The 20,374-nt window shown below is 39.8% G+C and overlaps 1 protein-coding gene across 1 annotated transcript in view; it reads right to left on the bottom strand.

Annotated features, from left to right (window-relative positions):
* Window positions 1–18,309, bottom strand: part of LOC131898783 (vigilin-like) — a 32,467-nt gene extending 14,158 nt beyond the window's left edge. The window contains exon 1 of the mRNA XM_059249975.1: window positions 18,247–18,309. The gene's annotated coding sequence lies outside the window, so the exon portion shown is untranslated. The remainder of the gene's footprint in view (window positions 1–18,246) is intronic.
* Window positions 18,310–20,374: the final 2,065 nt, after the last annotated feature.

The following is a 20,374-nucleotide window of genomic DNA, read 5'->3' as shown; positions in this document are numbered from 1 at the left end:
ATATATATATATATATATATATATATATATATATATATATTCGATACAGGGTTTCTCTGTGTAGCTTTGGAGCCTGTCCTGGAACTCACTCCATAGACCAGGCTGGCCTCGAACTCACAGAGATCCACCTGCCTCTGCCTCCCAAGTTCTGGGACTAAAGGTGTGCACCACCACTACCCGGCAACATGCCTACCACTACCCGGCAACATGCAATATCTTAAATGATATCTGTATCTGTGCAACACCCCCTTTCAAACAAGAAATAATAGACAACAAAACTCCTGTGAACTATCTCTCCTAACTCTACAGAGCTATACTACCTCAGTACTATCCCATTTGCCAAAAGTTACCCAGTATTACAAGTCATACTAAGAGTGTAGACTCTTATAAACGCAATACTTTCCTATGTTTACACCATTCTCCTTAAGGGAAGTACTAGGAACTGTGGAACGAACAAAGCCCATGTGTGTTTTTCAAAGACCTCAAATAGTACAAGGAGATGTGTAGCTCAAGTTTTCTCCAGTCCTGCCCAGCCTCACGGACCCTGCAACTGCTTATAAAGTAATCACTCAGTATTAATTAAAACTGCTTAGCCATTAGCTCAGGCCTACCACTGACTAGCTCTTACACTTAAACTCAGCCCATTTCCGTTAATCTATAAGTCACCACATGTTCTGTAGCTTTACCTGTTGCCTTTACGTGATGCTCCCTGGACGGCAGGCTGTCATCTCCTCCTCAGCCTTCCTATTCCCACCATTCTCTTCTCTGCTTGTCCCACCTATACTTCCTGCCTGGCTACTGGCCAATCAGCATTTTATTTATACAGAGTGACATCCACAGCAGAGATGCACTGTTACGTCTCTGATGACTCATCTTGATTTATCAGCATTTTAAAGACCTTAATTTTAGCTTATAAGTTTACACAAAACCATTTTAGGTTATACTACTTGATTGTATCCCTGATTGGGATGGGGCAATAGAAAATTTTGGGAGAAATGAAAAGCATGTAGATGAACTATTTAGTCAAAATCCTTATGCTCATCTTCACAGTGAACAGAACCTGTAAGATCAGAAACTCACTAATTGTAATTGTGATAACTAAGCATGAAGCCATAATCATAGATTGACGACAGAAAGTCTTATTACAGAAATGCAAAGATGTATTAAAAAACTTGTTATCTTTAAAAAGACCAGAGAGGGCATTCAAAAAAAATTGCCTTATATCTCAATATGCTAGTTGAGACTTTCAGGAAATTCATCAACTTGATTCCTTTATTCCCAGAAGGAGAAAGTCTTTTAGATTAACATTTTAATAACCAGTCAGTCTTGGACATACATAGACGGCTTCAGAAACTACAGATTAGTCATTAGATTCCTGAGATTTAGCTATTGCACACCAAAGAATGACCATCTGGAATGAAAGAAAGAAATAAGGAGACTTCATATGATTATGTTCACTCTTGAGTGAGTTATTAGCCAGGTCTATCCAGCAAATACTCAGACATCAAAAGGAAAAGGCCCAGGTTGGTTGTCAAACACCACACACCCTCATCTTCTGGGCCATGTTCTCTGAGGCATGACACTGGAATATAGATTGTTCCTGTTCTTAGAATAGAGAGGCCAGTCCCAACATTATAGAGACCTCATAGGACTAATAATGCCTAGGGAAGAAGCTGACTCCATCCCTCGACTTTGGGTTACCTTAGATGTAGTAGGTAAGAAAAAAACAAGGTACTTATTGACAATAGGACACTTATTTTGTCTTTAGCTCTTTCCCTGGAAATGTATCCTTCTTGTCAACAGATAAATTTGGGGTAGTAAATATACCCCAAAGACAATATGTTATTTTATAGGTAATGTGTCAATCAGAACACCAGGTTTTTATTCACCCAACCCTGATTGTCTCTCAATGTCCCTTTCCCCAGTTGAGAGATTTGTTGAGTTACCTTGTAGCATTCCCGCAATTCTGTAATATATCTAAAGTGATGATAGCCCTAGCTTCTGCAGTACTCAAAGACATCCTAAAAAAATAGAATTGACTGGACCTTTGATGGAAGTGATTTTTCTAGGTGGTCCTGATCATCTTTGTAATTGTCAGACCACAAGAAGTGGACAGCTTGGTTCATATATTCAGTCTAAAATCAGAAACCTCAAACCTACTGATTCTACTTGAAGACCCAGAAGAAAACATCTGTTCCTGTCAATTGGTGGGAACTCCTCAAATTTCTCTTCAACAAACAAAGAGAAGTGACAGCTTGATGATTAGTGCCTTAAATGGTTTGAACAGTCCCTGATCCTATTTTTCTCTTATAATCCTAAACCAATGCAGAACAGTTTATGTGCTCCAGGTGAAATAAAAAATTTATTCTGCTTTTATTCATTTTTCCTATTCCTAGAGGAATAAGTAATCTGTTTGTGCCTATTTTAAAGGAGGTAGCAGATATCATTAACTCCTTCCATTGATGGCTTTGTCCTAAAATGTAATAAATTCACCACAAGCAATTCTTTCGAGGCTTCTCAATTAGTATAAAAGAAATGACTCACACTAATACCACATATGCATGTTTGAAGTATATCCCATATAGTGAAACCATGAATGGGGGATGGAGAGGAGAGACTGCAAACTAAATATCAAAACTGAAAGACTTCCTTCAGGACTTCAAGCCAAAGAGCCATATAAATTTCCTTTAAAAAATCAGTTCCTGATTTTTCTCATTCTGTCGGAACTGAACCATTCATAAGGATTCTAAATGTCTTCTCTATAAATCCAATGGGTAGTTTGTATGATAAGGATAAAAACTGCCCTAGGAACCAGAGAAAGATCATGATTCAGACTATAAGTCTTATGGATCCCAATTTTCCTGTGTCCTTGCAAAACAGGAAATTTAACTATTTTCTCAGTAACCATTCTGAATCTGCTAAACTAGTCAGTGATACTGGGGACTTACTGTTTGCACAACCCTGTCAAAATAACAGCATTTTATCACTACATAATGAAACAAAGGCTACCCAAACTGTTGTCCATAATTCAACCTTCTTATGCCTGTCATCCAGAATGTGACCTGCCAAGCATCTCATACAGTACCCACTCTCCTTCAGTATGCAAAGAAGATACTTGGAAACTGACCCCTTTCATTTAGGGATTCAGAGGTATGAGATCACTGTACAACACAAAAAACTTTCCCATACCTTTTTCTCATAAATATATTTGGTCCTAGGGACCCTCTACTGCTATAAAATTACTGGCCATCAGATTTTTTAATTTTTATTTTTATTTTGCAATACAATTCAGTTCTACATATCAGCCACGGATTCCCTTGTTCTCCCCCTTCCGGCCCCCCTCACCATCCCCCCAGCCCACCCCCCATTCCCACCTCCTCCAGGGCAAAGCCTCCCCCGAGGACTAAGATCAACCTGGTAGACTCAGTCCAGGCAGGTCCAGTCCCCTCCTCCCAGAGCCAAGCGATCCTACATAGGCCCCATGTTTCAAACAGCCAACTCATGCAATGAGCACAGATCCCAGTCCCACTGCCTGGATGCCCCCCAAACAGATCAAGCCAATCAATTGTCTCACCCATTCAGAGGGCCTGATCCAGTTGAGGACCCCTCAGCCATTGGTTCATAGTTCATGTGTTTCCATTCGTTTGGCTATTTGTCCCTGTGCTTTATCCAACCTTGGTCTCAACAATTCTCGCTCATATAAACCCTCCTCATTCTCGCTAATTGGACTCCCAGAGATCCACCCGGGGCCTAGCCATGGTTCTCTGCATCCAGATCCTTCAGTAGTTGGATGGGGTTTCTAGCACGACAATTAGGGTGTTTGGCAATCCCATCACCAGAGTAGGTCAGTTCAGGCTGTATCTCGACCATTGCCAGCAGTCTGTTGTGGGGGTATCTTTGTGGATTTCTGTGGGCCTCTCTAGCACTTTGCTTCTTCCTATTCTCATGTGGTCTTCATTTACCATGGTCTCCTATTCCTTGTTCTCCCTCTCTGTTGTTGATCCAGCTGGGATCTCCCGCTCCCCCAAGCTCTCTTTCCCTCGACCCTTGCCCTTCATTACCCCCAGTCATGTCCAGGCTGTTCATGTAGATTTCTCCCATTTCTTTGTCATTGGGCGATCCCCGTGTCTTTCTTGGGGTCCTGTTTTCCAGGTAGCCTCCCTGTTAATTTTGTGTGTATAAAAAGGATACTTTCTGTTCTAATTCAGAGATGGCAAGGTCCATATACTGCAGCATCTACCTTCAAAAACTAAAGTGTACTAGAGAGATTTTCTTAACTTTCGCAACCAACTTGGGATCCTTTGTCAAGACCTTCTTATATATATAAAAAAAGAGAGTTACAACACTGGGGTTATCAAACTTACAGAGTTTGGTTCTCTAAATACTAGTAACCCACTTTTGAATTACCAGGACTGAGTTGGAATATAATGAAAAGTTCATTCTTCCCCATGGGAATTGCAGCATTAGAAATATCAGTATAGAACCTGTCCCTACCACTATAGTAGACATGAAAGGCTACTTTTATATTGAGAAGTGTTCACTCCCTTACACAAATGTTCATTCAGAATTACAGGGCTTTAGCTTTTTTGGAAGTATGGTGAGAGGGGTTAGCATAATGTTTAATAAATATACTGCTTTTAGAGTAATAATTCACTGTAAGTTCATCATAGTCCAATAAAATTAGAGATGATTAAGGTATACTCAAATCTAAACTCTAAGATCTATTAGGAATCATGCCTAGGATCTGTTTTTGAATCAATAAGGAACTTGCTATGGGGAATAATACCTACAGTGGCACTATTATCCATGCCTCTGATTCTAGCTTGTCACTAAAGGTTTTTTGTATTCTAAACCTAATAATTCAACTAGTATCTTCTAGAATTAAACAACTTCTGCAAGTAAAGATACTAGCCCTCCAGAGCTATCCTTCTCCTGACCCAGAATATCTTGAACCTGAAAAGGAGAATTCTGTCCAATGGAAGGCACAATAGGAATAAAATTCTATGGTCTCTATTAGGCAAGCTCTATGCCCTTTTACACAGAAGGCAGTCAGTTATGTTTCTGTTGAAGGAAAAGATTTTTGGTATTCCAACTCTTTGGCACCACAAGAATGATCTTGTCTATGTGTAACAAAACAGCAAAGCAAAAACGAACGAACGAACGAACCAACCAACCAACCAACCAACCAACCAACAAACAAATGTAAACCACTCATGGAAAGTCATGGGATCCCCATCTTTCCCTCTTTGGGAGCAAAACTATGATCCAGCTCTGGGGTAATTTCAATCTAGTTTGTTTTTCTCTTAAATAACTATCTCCTTTCTCATAACTTTCCATTTGTTCATTGTTAAGAGACAGAAGAACCTGCAACATGTCAACAAGTGCCTCCCAGTACTGATATTTGCACAAGTAACTTTAATATTAATTATAATTATATTTGAAACATTTATATATGGTTATGATTTGTTCTTGTAAATATTATTATGCTTGAGACAGTATCTCATGTATTGTAGAGAGCCGTGCATGGCCGTGCCTCAAAGATGGCGCAGCGTCTGGCTTCTGCCTTCCCGATGGCAGGTGCTCCTTATTTGGCTAAGGCTAGGATCTGGCTTGCTTCTGCACACCTGGACCTAATCTGGCTTGCTTGCACGTGTCTGACCCTAGCGGCATTGTCCACGTGGCACCACGGGGTTGATTTGCCCAGTGGCTATAAAGGGCGTGGGCTGACTTTCCCAGTAGAGTGATTGTGAGAGTGACTGTGGGTGACTGTGAGAGTGAGAGAGGAGAGTGAGAGAGTGAGAGTGAGAGAGAGAGAGAAGAAGAAAAAGACTTTCCCCGGGGTCAGAAGATTGTTCAAGGTTCCTGAATAAACTGCTTAGAGAAGAGTCTGGCGTCGCATCATCCTTGCTGGTCGAGGTGGATGCGACAGGTGGTGGCCCATACGGGGAACCCCTCAAGGCTCAGAACTCTTCGCAGTCAGGGCAGTGCACTGGTAAGTCCCGAGGTAAACGTAGAGCCGCGACCAAAGCGGACAGGAAAAGGAAGGTGGGGATCTGTGCGATAAAAGCAGGAAACGTAGAGCCGCGACAAAAAGTGGACAGGGAAAATTAAGTAGAGCTGCGACAAAAGCAGACAGGAGAATTAAGTAGAGCTGCGACAAAAGCAGACAGGAGAATTAAGTGGAGCCGCGGCTAAAGCGGACAGGAAGGTTAAGTGGAACGGCGACAAAAGCGGGCAGGGAAATTAAAGTGAAAGCAGGTGAAGGAAAAGGTGCTGCTAGTATCATGGGTGCAACCTCTTCGCACCCAATTTTTCTGGCTCTTAACGAGCTGCTCCTTTCAAAGAAATTAGAGATTAAGAAGGGTACTTTGGAAAGATTTCTGGAGGAATGTGATGTCGTGGCACCCTGGTTTGCAGTCTCTGGAAGCCTCACGGTAGCTTCCTGGGAAAAGTTGGGCCGTGATCTACACTTTGCTGCAGAACAAGGGACGCTTAAACATGGAGTTAGACCAGTTTGGAAATTAGTGAGAGGGTGTCTCAAAGACCAGCGCTGCAGCAGTGCAGTAGAGAATGGACAGGCAGCCTTAGAAATGTTGCAGGAAGAAAGATCAGAAAGAGCCATGTCTGCTAGAGCAGCGTCTACCAGAAGTAAAACAAAAAAGGGGAAAGAAAAAACAAGGTTATATCCTGACCTTTCGGACTTAGAGCATTCCGAGTCCCCTATCTCTTCCCCTGATTTTGATGGTGTAGAGTCATTATGTGAAACCTTGCAGAGCGTGAGAATAAGAAAGAAAAGGGGTGGAAATAAGGGAGAAAGAGAAAGAATTAAAGGATGTGAGTCTGAGTGTGGAGCCGTTCCCTCAGCTCCTCCACTGTATTTGGAATCTGCCTCCATGTCTAGAGTTGTCTCTATGGGGAATTCTTTTAACCCGGAGGTTTGGAGACAGGTTAGAACTGAAATGCAGTTAGCTTGCCCAGTGTTTCTCAATGCCCAGACTCAGCAGAGATACCATGAACCTTTGGATTTTAAGGTCATCAAGTCTCTAGCGGAATCTGTCCGGACTTACGGCATCACAGCCTCATACACTGTTGCTCAAGTGGAGGCTCTGCACAGATTTTGCATGACTCCATCCGATTGGATGAATCTTACTCGAGCATGTCTCAGCGCAGGACAGTATTTAGACTGGAAGGCATTTTTGATAGAATTTGCCAGTGAGCAAGCTGCGATTAACAGGGCTGCAGGTGGAGGTCAAGCAGCTTGGGATGTAGACATGCTGCTGGGACAAGGCCGATTTGCCAATCAACAAAATGGATATCCACAGCAGGTTTATGACCAGATAAATCAATTAGCAACAAGGGCATGGAAATCACTACCTAATAAAGGGGAAGTGAGCGGTAACCTTACTAAGATCCTTCAGGGACCTATGGAACCTTTTTCAGATTTTGTGGCCCGTATGGTCGAGGCTGCAGGCAGAATCTTTGGGGATCCAGATACCGCGATGCCGTTTATAAAGCAGCTAGTTTATGAGCAGTGTACCAAAGAATGCAAGGCTGCGATCACCCCTTATAAGAACAAAGGTCTAGAAGTAAGGATGAAAGTATGCAGAGAATTAGGGGGACCTCTAACTAGCGCAGGCCTTGCGGCTGCAGTTATGCAGCTTAGTAACAAAAGAAACTGAGAATGGTGGATGCCAGAAACAGTACAACAAGGCATCCGCAGCTGAGATCTGTGGAAAATCAATGCAACACAGAAAAAACCTGAGCTAACAGCGATTGAAGCCAGGCACGGTGGGTTTATTGATAGGAAGATCCTCCACCACCATAAGAGGTCTTAATCCATACAGCCCTATGAAGGGCATGGTGAAGTGGAAAGATATTCTCATGGGTAGCCGGCATGGCCCCGATCCCGTGCTGACATGGGCGGGAGGTTCTGTTTGTGTTTTTCCGCAGGACCGGCTAGACCCTATCTGGGTACCTGAATGATTGGTGCGACAGGCCTCTCAGAGGGAGAGACGTGATGACACCCCGGAAGCTGATGTGCATGATCCTGATAGCCCTGATTCTGATAAGCGTGCCAGCGGGAGCAGCTGACTACTCTGGGCTCTTATAAAAAAGCCTGGCTATACCCTTTGCCCATAACATCAATTCTAAAGAAGTGGGCGGGATTAGGTGCCCTGGCAGGCCTACTGGTACTTGTCTCCCTGATGTGCCTGTGGTGCATTGTTCGTTTAAGGGTTTCTCAGCAACGCAATGCAGCCATGATTATCCAAGCCTTTACAGCCATAGAAGCTGCACAGTCTCCCCAGGCCTGGCTGGCCGCATTAAAAGCTTGATTGCGCAGGATGCGAGGCTAGTGCACTGCACTTGGGTCTAGCTGTATTGCAAAACCCAAGAAGAGCAAGTCTAATTGCATGTGGGTTGATGCCCTAATTCCCACCTCTGCAAAAAAGGGTGTCGGACGGGTCAAGTGTTCTCTGGGTGGATGACACCTGGACTAACACCAGTACAATGTCCAAGTTGTTTTTTGGTAGAGATTAGACCTCTGCTCTTGCCTGCTGCTTAAAACAATAAAGGGGGAGCTGTAGAGAGCCGTGCACGGCCGTGCCTCAAAGATGGTGCAGCGTCTGGCTTCTGCCTTCTGCCTTCCCGATGGCAGGTGCTCCTTATTTGGCTAAGGCTAGGATCCGGCTTGCTTCTGCACACCTGGACCTAATCTGGCTTGCTTGCAAGTGTCTGACCCTAGCGGCATTGTCCACGTGGCACCACGGGGTTGATTTGCCCAGTGGCTATAAAGGGCGTGGGCTGACTTTCCCAGTAGAGTGATTGTGAGAGTGACTGTGGGTGACTGTGAGAGTGAGAAAGGAGAGTGAGAGAGTGAGAGTGAGAGAGAGAGAGAAGAAGAAAAAGACTTTCCCTGGGGTCAGAAGATTGTTCAAGGTTCCTGAATAAACTGCTTAGAGAAGAGTCTGGCGTCGCATCATCCTTGCTGGTCGAGGCGGACACGACAATGTATAGACCTAAAATTTGCTTTATAGCAAAGAATGACCCTGAATTTCTGATTCTTCTAACCCATCTATCAATTTCTGTAATTAAAGACATGCAGCAACCCAAACAATTAAAGATTGAGATAGGCTAAAACTGGAATATTAAACATGTATGCAATTATTAGATACAAATTCAATGATGAACACAAACTCAAAGTACAGTAGGCACAAAGATATAAGACAGAATATATACAGAATAAAAATAAATGTATTGATCATTTTATGAAGAGACAATTGAGTCCCCAGCAGCTGGTCAGCAAATGAGAGACCTATAGGCAGGATGCACCATCACCCTTTACATCCACTAGACTGTTTCCTCATGAGCCACACGGCCACCCAAACCTACCTAACCCAGCACCCTCACAGTGGACAGCCCTTCCTCACAACACCAGCAAACCCTATAGACATAAGCACCACCCACACAAGTTGGAAGAACAGCAGCCCCTGTAGGCGAAGCACCACCTACATGAGTTTTAAGAACAGTTAAGTGAGTGGTCTCCCAGCTAAACTGCCCCAATCCCTAGGCCTTAAGATCCAGGTTATATCCTGTGTCCCTCCCCTTCCCATGTCAGTTCCAGAAAGTCAGCTGGGCCCTGCCCCCAAATCTGGTGGAACTCCACTGTGCTGGTGCAGTCTCCAGCAGCCTATCAGCAGGTAAAAGACCTGCAGACAGGCTGTAACACAATTGTCATCCACTGGACTCTGTTCCTCCAAGCCCAAATCCACTGCCCAACTCAGCTACCCCAACATCCTCCCCATGTACAGGCCTCCCGTGAAATATCAGCAGACCATATAGGCACAAGTGCCACCCCTACCAGTTGGAAGAACACCAGACCGTATAGGTACAAGCACCACCTACACCAGTTGGAAAAACAGGCACAGGTACTACCCACACTAGATGGAAGAACAGACTCCATAGGCATAAGTAAAGCCCACACCAGCCAGATGAAATTATAGGATATGCTGGATTTAGGCACCCAAACCCCCACAATCTTCAGCTGAGACAATCCTATTGAACCTGATCATGAGCCAATCACCAGAACCATTGGCCATTCAGGCCAAAAGACAACAAATGAAACAGATAATAAAGGAACAAAAGACTCATTCAACAAAGATATCACAAAAGATCACATGTACCTATATTTATCCCAAACTGTGTAAATGCCAGCATGAGAATATATTGACAACATAAAGGGCAATATGACACCACCAGAAGCCAGTGGTGCTACAACAGCAAGACCTGAGCATCCCAATGCAGATGATTCAGAAGAAAACAACTCTAAAAATAACTATGAAGATGATAGAGGCCCTTGAAGAGGAAATAAAAAATTTCCTTAAAGAAATTGTGGAAAATACAATCAAAACTTGGAAAAAATCAATAATTTCCTCAAAGAAAACCAAGAAAAAAACCAAATAGGTGAAGGAAACAGTGCACAACTTGAAAATTGAAATAGAGACCATAAAGAAAACACAAACCATGGGAATTCTGGAAATGGAAAATCTGGGTAAGTAAACAGGAAATACTGATGCAAGCATCAACAACAGAATACAAGAGATGGAAGAGGTGTTGAAGATAGGATAGAGGAAATAGTTTCACTAGTTAAAGAAAAGGTAAAATCGAAAAAAAATTCTTAACACAAAACATCCATAAGATCTAGGACACCATGAAAAGACAAAAACTAAGAATAATAAGGATAGAAAAGGGAGAAGAATTCCAGCTCAAAGGCACAGAAAATATATTCAACAAAAACATAGAAGAAAACATTCCAAAACTAAAGAAGGACATGCTTATGAAGATACAAGAAGCTTAGAGAACACCAAATAGACTTGGTCAAAAAAGTCCCCTTGCCACATAACAAACAAAACACTAAACATGGAATAAAGAAATAATATTAAGAGCTGAAAATGAAAAAGCCAAGTAACATATAAAGGCAGACCTATCAGAATTGCACCCAATTTCTCAGTGGAGACTCTAAAATCCAGTAGGTCCTGGACAGATGTTTTTCAGACTCTAAGAGACCACAGATGCCAGCCTCTGCAGACTACTATACCCAGCATAATTTTCAGTCCTCACAGAGGGAGAAAACAAGATATTCCATGATGAAACCAGATTTAAACAATACCTATCCACAAATCCAGCCCTACAGAAAGTACTAGAAGGAAAAATCCAACCCAAGGAAGTTACTACACCCATGAAAACAGAGGAAATATATAAATATAATCTTACACCACCAAATCCAAAGAAGGGAAACACACACACACACACACACACACACACTAACATTATTAGCAATAAACCCCCCAAAATAACATGAATTAACAATTACTGAGTATTAATATCTCTTAATACCAATCCTTAGAGTAAAGGGTTGGGAAAAAAATTTCCAATCAAATGGACCTAAGAAGCAAGCTGGAGTAGCTATCCTAATATCTAGCAAAAATAAACTTTAAACTAAAATTAATCAAAAGAGATGGAGAAGCATATTTCATATTCATCACCGGAAAAATCCACCAAGATGAAGTCTCAATTCTGAACATTTATGCCCCCAATACAAGGGCATCCACATTTGTAAAACAAACATTACTAAAGCTTAAATTACTCATCAAACATCACACTTAAATTGGGAGACTTCAACACCCCACTCTTACCAATGGACATTCCTGCCAGACAGAGACTTAACAGACAAATAAGGGAACTAACAGATGTTATGACTCAAATAGATTTTAACAAATATAGACAGAAGATTTCACCCAAACACAAAAGAATATACCTTCTTCTCAGCATGTCATGGAACCTTCTCTAAAACTGACCACATTTGGTTACAAAGCAAATCTCAATGGACACAAAAAAAATTGGAATAACTCCTTGTACCTTATACAATCACCATGCATTAAAGCTAGAATTCAACAGCAACAACACAAGCTACAGGAAGCCTACAAACCCATGGAAACTGAGCAACACTCAACTGAATTACCTTTGGGTCAAGGAAGAAATAAAGAAATTAAAGACTTCCTAGAATTCAGTGAAAATGCATGCAAACATACCTAAACTTATGGATCACTATGAAAGCAGTGCAAAGAGGAAATTTCATAGTGCTAAGTGCCTACATAAAGAATTTAGAGAAATCTCACACTAGTGACTTAACATCACACCTGAAAGCTCTAGAACAAAAAGAAACAAACTCACATAGGAGGAGTAGATGGCAGAAATAATCAAACTCAGGGCTGAAATCAATAAAATAGAAACAAAGAGAACAACATAAAGATTCGATGAAATAAAGAGTTGGTTCTTTGAGAAAATCAATAAGATAGACAAACCCTTATCCAAGCTAACCAAAAGTCAGAGAGAGATTATCCAAATTAACAAAATCAGAAATGAAAAGGGGGACATAACAACTGACATTGAGGAAATTCAGAGAATCATCAGGTCATACTTCAAAAATCTGTACTCCACAAAATTGGAAAAGGTAAAAGAAATGGACAATTTTCTAGCTAGGTACCACATACTAAAATTAAATCAAGACCAGATAAACAATTTAAATGGACTTATAACCCCTGAGGAAATAGAATCAGTCATTAAAATTCTCCCAACCAAAAAAAGCCCAGGACCATATGGTTTCAGTGCTGAATTCCACCAGAATTTCAAAGAGCTCGTACCAATACTCCTCAAATTGTTCCACACAATAGAAACAGAAGGAGTATTACCAAACTCTTTTTACATGGCTAGAGCTACACTGATACCTAAACCACACAAATCCCCAACTAAGAAAGAGAATTACAGACTAATCTCCCTCATGAGCATTGATGCAAAAATAATAAAATACTAGCAAACCGAATCTGAAAACACATCAAAATATCATCCACCATGATCAAGTTGGTTTCATTCCAGAGATGCAGGGATGGTTCAACATATGAAAATCTGTCAATGTAATCTACCATATAAACAAACTGAAATAAAAACCACATGATCATCTCATTTGATGCTGAAAAAGCCTTTGACAAAATCCAACACCCCTTCATGATAAATGTCTTGGAGAGATCAGAGATACAAGAAACATACCTAAACTTAGTAAAGGCAATATACAGCAAGCCAGCAACAAAATTGGAAAATCTAAAGGAAATGGACAATTTTCTTGATAGATACCACATACCAAAATTAAATCAAGACCAGATAAACAATTTAAATGGACCTATAACCCCAAGAATATAGAAGTAGTTATTAAAAGTCTCCCAACCAAAAAAAAAAAAAAAAGCCCAGGGCCAAATGGTTTCAGCACAGAAATCTACCAGAATTTAAAAGAAGAGCTAACACCAATAGGACTCAAATTGTTCCATTCAATAGAAACAGAAGGAACATTGTAAAATTCTTTGTATGAGGCTACAGTTACCCTGATACTAAAACCACACAAAGATGCAACAAAGAAAGAGAATTATAGGCCAATCACCCTCATAAACATTGGTGCAAAAATACTCAATAAAATACTGGCAAACCAAATCCAAAAACACATAAAAAATCTCCACCATGATCAAGTAGGTTTCATCCCACAGATGCAGGGAAAGTTCAACATATGAAAAGTCTGTCAATGTAATTTACCATATAAACAAACTGAAAGAAAAAAAAACATGATCATCTTGTTAGGTGCTGAAGAAACCTTTGACAAAATCCAACATCTCTTCATGATAAAGTGCTTGGAAAGATCAGAGATACAAGGAATATATTAAACATAATAAAAGCAATATACAGCAAGCCAACAGCCAATATCAAATTAGTGAGTGATTCCACTAAAATCAGGTACAAGACAAGGCTGTCCACTCTCTCCATATATATTCAATATAGTACTTGAAGTTCTAGTTAGAGCAATATGACAATAAAAGGTGATCAAGGGGATACAAATTGGAAAGGAAGAAGTCAAATTTTTATTTGTAGATGATATGATAGTATACATAAGTGACCACAAAAATTCCACCAGGGAACTCCTAAAGCTAATGAACACCTTTAGTAAGGCAGCAGGATACAAAATTAACTCAAAAGAGTCAGTAGTCCTCCTAGGTACAAATGATAAATGGGCTGAGAAAGAAATTAGTGAAATAACACCCTTTACAATCCCCACAAATAATATAAAATATCTTGGGGTAACTCTACCCAAACAAGTAAAAGACCTGTATGTTGTGGGATGTTCTGTATGGCAAATGTGTTGCTGATTGGTCAATAAATAAAACACTGATTGGCCATTGGCTAGGCACGAAGTATAGACGGGACAAGGAGGAGAATAAAGCTGGGAAGTGGAAGGCTGAGTCAGAGAGACACTGCCAGCCGCCACGATGAGAAACAGCGTGTGAATATGCCGGTAAGCCATGAGCCACGTGGCAAGGTATAGATTTATAGAGATGGATTAATTTGAGCTGTAGGAACAGTTAGTAAGAAGCCTGCCACGGCCATACAGTTTGTAACCAATATAAGTCTCTGTGTTTACTTGGTCAGGTCTGAGTGGCTGTGGGACTGGCAGGTGAGAGAGATTTGTCCTGACTGTTGGCCACACAGGAAAACTCTAGCTACACCTGTATGACAATTTCTTTGAAGAAAGAAATTGAAAAAGATATCAGAAGATGAAAAGATCTCTCATGCTCGTGGATAGGTAGGATTAACACAATAAAAATGGCAAACTTATCAAAATCAGTCTACAGATTCAATGTAATCCCCATCAAAATTTCAACATAATTCTTCACAGACCACAATAGAGCACTACTAAGTTTCATATCAAAAAGCAAACAGACCCAGGATAACTAAAACAATACTATACAATAAAGGGATTTCTATAGGTAACATCATCCCTGATTTCAAGCTCTTCTACAAAGCTATATTAATAAAAACAGCTTGATATTGGCATAAACAAAGAACACGTGGATCAATGGAATCAAATCAAGATGCTGACATAAATTCACACACCGATAAATATAAATTTGTGACAAAGAACCCAAAATTATACAATGGAAAAATGAAAGCATCTTCAACAAATGGTGCTGGCATAACTGGATGTCAGCATGTAGAAGAAATGCAAATAGATCAGTATCTATCACCCTGCAAAAAACTGAAGTCCAAGTGGATCAAAGAAGTCAACATAAATCCAGTAACACTGAACTTGATAGAAAATAAAGTAGGAAGTAACCTTGGATGCATTGACACAGGAGATTAATTCCTGAATATAACACCAGTAACACAGACACTGAGATCAAAAATTAATAAATGGAACCCTTTGAAACTGGAAATCTTCTGTAAGGCAAAGGACACTTTCAATAAGACAAATGGCAGCCTATAGAATGGGAAAAGTTTTTCACCAACCCCACATCTGACAGAGGGCTGATCTCCAAAATATATAAAGAACTCAAGGAACTAAATATCAAAATACCAAATAATCCAATTTAAAAAAAATGGGGTACAGATCTAAACAAAGAAGTCTCAACAGAAGAATTCAAATGGACAAAATACTTAAAAAGTTGTTCAACACCCTTTAGTTATCAGGGAAATGCAAATCAAAATGACTCAGATACCAACTTACACCTGTTAGAATAGTTAAGATCAAAAACTGATGACAGCTTTTGTTGGAAAGGATGTGGAGTAAGGGGAACACTCCTCCACTGCTGTTAGGAGTAAAACTTGTACAGCCACTTTGGAAATCAATTTGGTGGCTTCTCAGCAACATGGGAATCAATCTACCTAAAAGACCCAGCTATATCACTCTTGGGAATGTATCTAAATGATGCTCAATCATACCACAAGGACACTTGCTCAACTATGTTTATAGCAGCATTGTCCATAATATCCAGAATCTGGAAACAACCTAGATGGCCCTCAACTGAAGAAGGGATAAGGAAAATGTGGTACATTTACACAATGGAATATTATTCAGCTGTAAAAAACAGTGACCTCATGAAATTTGCAGACAAAAAGATGGAACTAGAAAAAAATAATTCTGAGTAAGGTAACCCAGATCCAGAAAGACAAACATGGTAGGTACTTACTCATAAGTGGATATTAGCAGTAAAGTATAAGATAACCAACCTACAATCCAAAGTTCCCAGAGAGGCTAGATAAAAAGGAGGGCCCAGATAGGGATGCATGAATTTCCCTCAGAAGGGGAAATAGAAGAAAACTCTTGGGTAAACTGGGGGCAGGGTTGGGGGGGATGGGAACTTGAGGGAGTAGTTTGGGGGACCTGGGTATGGGAAGCAGGTTGGTGGTGTGAAAGAAGTTTAGACTAACCAAAGAGACACTTATCCAGGGGGCTTGAACTGTTTAGGAGGCACCCAAGCAGTGAGACTGGGACCTGTCCTCAGTGCATGAGCTGGCTGTTTGGAACCTGGGGCTTATGCAGGGACACTTTGCTTAGCCTGGTAGGTTCAGAGATCCACAGCCAAGCACTGGGCCAAGCTCTGAGAGTCCTTCTGAAGAAATGGAGGAGGGATTGTATGAGCTGGGGTGGGGGTGGGGTCAAGGTCATGACAGGGGATCAACAATTAGGGAGCCTGCATGAGACTGACCTAGGCCCTCTACATATGTGTGACAGTTATGTAGCTTGGTCTGTTTGTAAGGCTTCTAGCATTGAGATCAGGACTTACCCCTGGGACTTAGCTGTCTTTTGTGAACCACTTCCCCAGCATGATTATCTTGCCCAGCCTTATTTAGAGGCAGGAGCTTGATCCTACCTCAACAAAGTGCCATACTTTGTTGAAGCCCATGGGAGGCCTGCCCCTTTCTGAGTGGAGACAGAGGAGGAGTAGATGTGGAGGGTGGTAGATGGGAAGGGGGAGGGAAAGGAAGGAGAGGAGGGAAGAGAAACTGCAGTTGGTATGTAAAATAAATGAAAAAAGTTAATAAAATAAATAAAAAAGAAGAAATAATTATATGACAGTATTAAATACATGGAATTGATTTAAAGTAAGCAATAATACTGAGAATTTTCTACAATAAAAAATAGAACTGAAGATTTAAATAAACAGGTGTGTTGGTACATGAATTTAGTCACATCACTGTGGATAAGGAGGAAGGAGGATTAGGAATTCAAATTCACCCTCACTTTTGTAACAAGTTCACAGTTAGCCTGCATTAGGCAAGAGTGTTCTAAAAAAAAAAGAAAGAAACACAACTAAAGGATGTAAATGGAGTACTACTGTACAACATTCTGAGATAAGTAAAAGTTGAGATACCAGTATCTTGCAAAATACTCTGCTGCAATAGTCGAAGGTCAAAGATAAATTCAAAATCCACTAGTTTACAAAAAATTCTACACTGTTACCTGTAAAGCATAATATTCATACTGCTCTGATATGGTTTTTAAATACTAAGTATACGGAGGTTGAAAGGACAACTCATATATAACTGTGAGTTCTCTTGACTTCTCAATGTAAACAATCAGCCAAGTAGTCACAGGGCTAGGCAGGCCTAGACTAAGACAGGGAACAAATAACAAATTAATGAATGTAAAGTTTTGATAATTAAGAACAAGTCAAATAAATAATATGTTATAAAATATTTGTTAATTGAAAAAAATTTAATTTAAAGTAATGGTATCAAAATTAGAAGTAATATATTGAAAAACAGTCCATTGTACTTAAACTAAAGTTATAATATGCTTTTTATAAATAAAGATTGTTCAACACTTATGATTTTTAAGTAGAACATTAGTAGAAACACATATCCTTAATTTGTTGGGTACTTTCAATAGCCAAAGATAAAGCTAATCCTTTAAAAGTCCTGAAATTTAAAAAAAAAAAAAGATGGAATGTCAGATTGCAATGAAAGATGGCAATGAAACACTTTTTATAAGAGATCAAGATTCTGACTTCACAAATATATAGAAACCAAGATAGTCACATGTTTTAATGATCATACACTAAGATATTAAACTAAAACACATAGAACATTGTCATATATGAGCATAAAATTTATTATTACAATTAGATAAGAATAATTCAGAAAGAAAAATAATAAAGGAGTATACATGAGAGAGTGTTGAAGATTAGACCACTGAAATTCCCATAAAAATATAAGATTTTTTAGGAGGCAATATTTAAACAATGGCTGACCACATAATTAAGTAATTGTGTAGGATAACTGCCCAACTCAAATGTAATCTAATGAAACAGCCAAAAGACAATGGAAAGTCACATAACAATTCAGAGGAGTTAAAAAGAAATTTGATACCTGGAAAGGGTGAACTGCCAGACTGGACAAAGGTGGAGCTTTCTGAATCTACATGAAGGTTCCCATGACAACTGAATTGTGAGGGATATTCTTACCTCACAGTAAAATAGCCACCAAAGATGGCCACTTTTCTCAAGTGTCAATGTGACTCTAGTAAACAATATCAGCATTTTATACAAGAGAATGATATAAACTGAGGGTTAAAAGCAAACAATTTCTTTAAAAAATTGTATTCATATATTAGCAAGCAAATATGTTACTTTAAAATCACTTTAGAATAATTTAGAAGAGCAAAGCAAATAAGCACATAAAAATCTACTGAAAATTACAGCAATACAAGTAATATGAATACAGAAATGTAGAAATTCTAAGTGCCATAGTAATTTCCGTACACATAATGAATAATAAAATAAGCCAAGAAGATGGTTAATTTCCAAGGTCCACAAACATGACTAGATTTGAAATCACCTTGGAGACACACCTCTGGAATTTTCATAGAGGTTTAATTGAAGTTTAAAGCCCTACCTTGAATGTTAACAACAGCATCCTATGGGCTGGAGTTGCAGTCTGGATTGCCGCAGTCCAGCTCTGGATGAAGGTAGGGTCTGAAGATGAGTGGATGCAAGAGCAGTGATGGGAGGAATCAGACATAGGACACTTCTTAGTTTTGTTTTAGGAGAGATAGATAGAGAAGATGCACATCTTTGTGTGGCTTGTCCTACTCTGACAACCTGTATCTCTCACAGGCTTTATTTATATAGAATTTAGTAAACAGGGATACATTTATGATGTTCCAAAACATAGATCTTATCATTTATGTTTTTGGACATGTGTTTCACTTTCTTTTGCTCATCTTTTAGTCATCTTTAATAAACTATGACAGAACAGACTTATCATTTTTAATCATTTTTCCCTCACATTTTGACGTCATTATTAAACAGAGTTATCATTCTTACTCATTAACCCCATAACCCAATTTTAAGAATCTAGAAGAATATGACAGCCTGTTCTCAGGCTGGTAGCTTTGGTTGCTTCAATGACACTAGACCAAAACAAAATCTTCAAGCTACCCTGGACATTTTGCCATGTCCCAAGCAGTGTATTATTAACTCTTTGTGGTCAGAGTGCCCAAGAAAAATCCTCAGGCCAAAGCTGCTGCAGTTATTATTCAATTCTGGCATGATATAATGTTCACATTTATATCTTTATAGAATTTGTCTGTATGTCTAATCTTGGCATTTTGTTGTTCCTTGGTCATATGACACCACAGTGGCTGTGTGTGTGCTAACTTTTCAAAGTAAGGGAGGTCTTGACATCTCATTCTTTTTATCATCTTTCCACTCCATACTTTGCTTATCAATATGTTTCTGTGTAGGGCAGAGGTATATGGCATGTAATTGTCTGAGTGTACAGTGGGAAGAGGCTTGTAATCTGAGTTGTGTCCAATTCCTCTACCCCACCAAATCTTGTTGACCTTTTTGAATTTTACTTTGTTTTGAATATCTTGTTCCAGTGTAAGTAGAGGGACAGATGTTTCAAGAATGTCTCATAGCCTCATAAAGAGACCTGTGGCTACTTTATGTGTCACAACCTCCAAGGCGTAAGGAAGACCTTCAAGTAGATAAGGATATCTTCCTCAAAGTGTGTGTGTGGGGGGGATAGTATGTTCAGGACTTTCCTGGATAAGCTTAGAAGCAGCATTCCTGGGAGAAGGCATAAATGATTGATAAGAAATTTTCCATCAATCCAATATCCCCAAATAGTACAAATATTAAAAGTCCTTCAAGTATGCAACAGGTGGAGATAAAAACCAAAGTTGGCATGTCACCCATCATGCAACTCAGCTTTGCTGGATCTTTGTCAAGCAGCTGTGCTGGCTTTATGATTTCTGCCATTGCATTCAGACATGGCTGTGCCACTGAATAAAACGGGAAAAGGATGAAAGCAAGATGAGAAATGGCTTTTCTCTTTCTCCATTTTCTTATTCAGTGCGAGAAACTAAGCCACTCCCACTACCATGCCTTCTCCACTGTGATGGACTCTACCTTTAAACTATGAACCAAAATAAACCCTTTCCATCTTAAGTTGCTTTTCATTATGATATTAGATACAAAAAGAGAAAAGAAAC

The sequence above is a fragment of the Peromyscus eremicus genome, chromosome X, assembly GCF_949786415.1.
Source record: "Peromyscus eremicus chromosome X, PerEre_H2_v1, whole genome shotgun sequence".
Taxonomy (NCBI): Eukaryota; Metazoa; Chordata; class Mammalia; order Rodentia; family Cricetidae; genus Peromyscus; species Peromyscus eremicus.
This window is presented reverse-complemented; position numbering and strand designations above follow the sequence as displayed.